General features: G+C 43.0%; 1 pseudogene; it reads right to left on the reverse strand.

Annotated features, from left to right (window-relative positions):
- Nucleotides 1-3,498: 3,498 nt before the first annotated feature.
- On the reverse strand, nt 3,499-4,856 carry LOC116899153 (annotated as a pseudogene).
- Between the last annotated feature and the right edge of the window lie 525 nt (nt 4,857-5,381).

A 5,381-nucleotide genomic window follows, 5' to 3' on the forward strand; every position in this document is an offset into this window, starting at 1 on the left:
CACACACACGAGAAAGAGAGAGCTAGAGAGGCAGAAAGATAGAGACAAAGATAGAGAAACAAAGACAAAGAGACAAAGAGAGACAGAAAGACACAGAGACAGAGACAGACAGAGATGGAGAGAGGGAGACAGGGAACACTTCACTGACTGAGCTACATTCCTCCACCCATGTTTTGTTTTGCTGTGTAGCCTAGGAATGTGCCAGGATGCTTGGTTTTGACCAAGTTTTTGAAATGTATAGTTACAGAATACTATCCATTAAGTCCAGTTGAATATATGATTCGTACACAAACAGGTTTTTTGGTCTGTTTTATTTACTGTTATATCCCTAGGACGTGCAAGAGGGTAGGTGTTTTTCAGTTCAGTGGATGGAAGAACAGATAAATACCAAATTTTCCATTCACAAGCACAGAGCTATAGTGATTTTGTTTTGAACCAGGCATAGTGGGGAAGTTGAAGTAAGAAGATGGTTTGTGTGTCTTCTTATTCTCTGATTCCTTTTTTATGGTAGCTCTCTGCCTCACCAGGCTTCTTATTCATGAATTTTCATAACAGCTTTATTTGAAATTGCCTGATACTGGAATGAACGCATATGTCCCAGACAATGGAATGAACTGTAACAATCACTTGGTGCACTCCATTGGGAGAGATGGCTTCACAGTTGGGGTGAATGGACTCAGACAGTGTTAAACACTTCAAGCAGTACGATGCCACAAGTATGACTTTGTTGGAATTACCTCACTATGGAGGCAAAAAACAAATTAGTGGTCATTTGTGGTCTGAGGTGGGTAGTGGATGGAGACCTAGGAGAGGTAGAGACAAGTATGTGTGATAATCGGAGGTGAGGAGAAGGGGCCATTATAGTGATGTAACTGTTCTTTGCCTGGACTGTGGTGGGGTCACATGACACATTTGACAAATGTATGGATGAGCAAACATTCTCTAATGAACGAAGGTAAAACAGCGGAAGTCTAAACCCAGTGTACGGTTGTGTGAATTTCAGTATTTTTACTGTGATGATAGACTATGTCTTGCCATAATGTGACTTTTGGAGGAAACTGAGCAAAGCACAAGAAACCTCTTCTGTTGCTTCTTACAACTCTGTGAACCTGTAGCTATGTCGGTAAACTTTTGAGATCCTGTGGCTCAGTATTTTTTTTTTTTGGGGGGTTTGCCAAATTCCTTTATTGTGTAATCTTTAACATTTTGGCATATCGATTTTCTACACGGTTCTAGTACTGAAAATCTACTATACAAAAATAAAGGGATTTGATGCTTACCTAAGCTACACAAGTTCACAATCTATAACTGTAACACACAATACCGTGTCTACTAAGCCAATACAATCATTTGGTTAGAGCTCTAGATACAAGAGAAATGAACACTGATGAGAAAACCCACTGTATTCGATGTAGCTTACATCTTCACTCAAATATGTTAGGATATTTTGTGAAGAATACAGGAAAATAAGTTATTTTAAGAATAATAAAAGCTTTAGAAACAATTAGAATCTCTTATTCGATGTGGGACAATCATTTAAACTGAAGAATTACACTATCCCTCCTCCTTCAGCTTCTAGAAAAGTACTAAATGAGAAGAAAATTATTTGAATTGCTCTTGGACTATACATTTTAACGAACTTGGTACTTTCTTAAAGAATATGTGGGTCACAAATTCTCTTGTGTTTCATGAGCACAGACACAAATATAAGTGTCCCCTGCACAAAAGTGAGTTTTCAGGGAGCCCAGTGAGCAGCAGCAGGGGTGAGAAGGTGACACAGGTGAGTGTGACCCGAAAGTGCCAGCGGACCACAGCACAGCAGCGCTCTGCTTACATAGGAGGGGTCTTTACAGCCACTCCCTAAAGTAAGGGGGACACAACAGGACGAGGGGAGCACTATCCTTTCCAGTAATGTAGACACAGAACCAAGAATGTTGACAGCACATCAGTGAGGCTTAGTAGGCCACAACAACTTAGTCAAGGCATATATTTTAAAAACAAAAAGGTATTTGGTGCCTGTTTTAGAATCTGTATATCTTCATTTAAGACATACATCATTTACAGTGCAAAGTTACATTCTATGCCTTTAAATAGCAGCAGCTTTAAATAACATTATTTTCTCTTTAGTTGCATCTCATCAGAGCTAAAAATACCATAATTAATTTATGACATATGACCTCCAACTGCATGGTAAACACTTGAACATAGCAAAAATATTGACTGTTAATGTAAACTCTGCCCAGGTGGCAACTCTCACTTGATAGTATGAAATATAAAACTTAAAATATAAATTTATATGTAGTGAATGTTTGATAATTCCACCAAAAACTTAACTTTAAAATAAAGCACGCTTAAAGAGAAAAATAGCAATTTATTCCTAAAACTGGATCTCACTTCATAATAAAAATACTAAGTACTTATTATTTCTTTATACCAATAAAACGTATGCCTGGGTTTAAGTGCCAAAGCATCAACACGAACTTACCCTATGCATACTTTTTGGCTTCATATTTTTCTACTGATCAACAATTTACACCGATCACTGTAATAGTCTACGTATTTTTAACTTTACTGTTTTATCTACAAATAACATGTTGGAATTATGTAAGATGTGGAAAAATTACACGAGCCTTAAAACTAGTGAGGAAAAATGCATTGACTTGTGCACTCGATGAGTGAAATGCTAAACAGTACAAACACAGACATTACCATAAAAGGAGGGAGGGGATAAGAACAAAACCTTCTCGGGCCTCTAGAAACACTGCAACCAAAACCAAGCATGATTCTAACAGACAGATTACAAATGAAATCGAGCAATTGAAAGGGAAAATAAAATCAAGATGCACACTAATTTTCATAATGAAGACACAATGAGATGCAGTAACATGGTAGGTAGGTCAATGCTTGCATGCCAATTACGGTATCAGAAGAGTTGAGCGTACTTTTTACACGGGAGCGCTTCTGCTTCTAGGGCCTGCACGATCTACATACTTACTGTATACGTCCACACAGTGAACCTACTGTCTATGGAGACAATGATTAGGCTTAAACTTGGTGAACAGCTTCAAAGATCATGCGAGGGCCAAGGTGCGCCTCAGAGGGAAATACTTCCCTTCTGCCCAAGAGACCTTAGATTTGATCCCCAGTTCCACAACCAACAAAAGATGAATTTCTCCAAATAGTTAAAAGCATTCCTTTTCCCCCTTTGAGGTGCCAGCACTTCCCGTTTGTTCTAAGGTGATCTGCAGAGACATCAGAACCACACTCCTGGGGCTGCAGGCTACTTTCTCCATTTCCCCCGGAGAATTCCCGCCAGGCCTGTGCTGTAAGCTCAAACACTCGTGACTTAGAGTAAAGCCGTGAGCAGCAGAAAGCAAAGTCTAAAAGCTGTGGGACCTGGCGGTCGTCACTGACCTGCTGACCTTCAAGTTCTCAAAACCAAAACAAAACCACCCAAAATCCAACCAACAAAACACAGGTAATTAAACACATTCCAGAGACCTGGAGTAAATGTGCACATCTTTTCAGAGAGAGGACACTCAAATGGGGCCATCAGGCTTTCCTGGCGTGGGATTACTCATGCCAGGGAGTTCAACAAGAACCTTACCGCCTTGCTTCAGTCACTTGCACGTCTCCTAACCATAGTGCACAGGGCCCGGGACACACATCCAAATAAATGGTTACTACAGAAGGACCTTTCCACTTTTACACACTGAGTACTACATGCCAAAGGCTGTAACAAACTAAAGCCTTTCTAAATGTTAGACTTGTGCCGAAGGGTTTGGTTTTTAAAGCAAGCTACTTATTTTTGTTAAATGATCCACCTTCTACTCTGCTCTCCAGGTACCTGTCCAGCTCTGCCTCCTTCTTCACCGCCTCTGCTGAGACTTTAGGCGAGTTTGGAAAGCAGATCAACATCACACTCACGTTGTCTCGACTTCCCTTATACAAACAGGTGTCGACTACTTCATTGCAAACTTTCTCAAGGTCATCAGTGACTTCAATCTGGATCCCACAAAGTCACAGAGCTCTTTGTTGCCCATGACGTCCCAGATGCCATCACATGCAAGAATGATGAACTGGTCATCTTCTTCAGCTTTCAATATCATGGACTTCGGGCTCTGGTGAGACAAGCTGCTCTGTGGGACCTTTTCCATGGACACATATGTAATCAAAATCCCCAAGAGCTCTTGATACAGCCAGAGAGCCATTGACACGCTGAATCATCACAGAGCCCCCTGCATTCTGAATTTGTTCTTTTTCCAGCGGATTACTTGGTTTATGGTCTTGAGTGAAGAAGTGAACTTTTCTATTCCTACAAAGTAAACCTCTTGAGTCCCCACAGTTAATGAAATAAGTATGTTGGGGAGAAATTAAGACACCCACAGCTGTTGACCCACTTCTATCTGCACCATGTTTCTTCTCTGACATAACTCTCATGTGTTCATCAATCTCCAGAAAACCTGTTCTGATTCCGTTCTTTATGTTTTCCACAGAAGGTGCTCCTGCAGAGCCTTTAAAATCCTGGTTATTGGTGATGTGATCTAACAAGTGCTCACAGCAGTATTTGACAACCTGAGAACCAGCATGCCCATCATATACAGCAAAGAATGACCATGTTTCAAGTCCACTTGGCAAACCGATCACAGCCGTATGTGCATCCTCCATTTCAACTCGCCAACCTTGAATGCTGCTTAGGCCATATTGCAACCGATTCCCCTGGCCCTGGGCGTTATGCTTTTCCAACTTTGGTTTGTCTAAAAATGCTCCCATTATGACTTGATCCTCTAGATCCGGAGCAGCCGCGGGCCGGCGGGTCCCTCGGTCGGCCGGGGCGGCAGTGGCGACAGCGGCCAGGCACGAGAGGAGGAGGGGAGGAGCCGGGCTGGGTCGGGGGCCCCCGGCTCTCGGAGCCCTCGCGGCACAGATCATCCGGGCGTCGGAGCCGGAGGCAGAGAGCCGGCCCGAGGGAGGCGGAAGAGGGACCGAGGATTCATCGCTTTCTGCCCCACCTGCCTGGACCCCCCTCCCCCCGCCCCAGCCACCGGATCCCAAGCTGCGGACCCGGCCGGCGCGGAGACCACGGCGTCCTAGGCTCAGTACTTCTGAAGACATCTGCATACATGTCATGGGTAGAGGGCAACACCATGTGTCTTCAATTGTCCTCTCCTTTAAAAAATTTATTTATTTATTTATTTGCACTTTTGTGTCTGTTTTCGCTGCTCATTCGTAAGTGCATCACTCGAATGCAGTGCCAGAAGAGGGCGCCAGATCTCCTTGAACTGGAGTGCGGGTGGTTGTAAGCCAGGTAACACATACCCAGTGCTAGATTTACAGCCGAGCACCACCACATCCGGCCTTTACATGGCTGCTGCACACCT

The sequence above is a fragment of the Rattus rattus genome, chromosome 4 (assembly GCF_011064425.1).
Source record: "Rattus rattus isolate New Zealand chromosome 4, Rrattus_CSIRO_v1, whole genome shotgun sequence".
Taxonomy (NCBI): domain Eukaryota; kingdom Metazoa; phylum Chordata; class Mammalia; order Rodentia; family Muridae; genus Rattus; species Rattus rattus.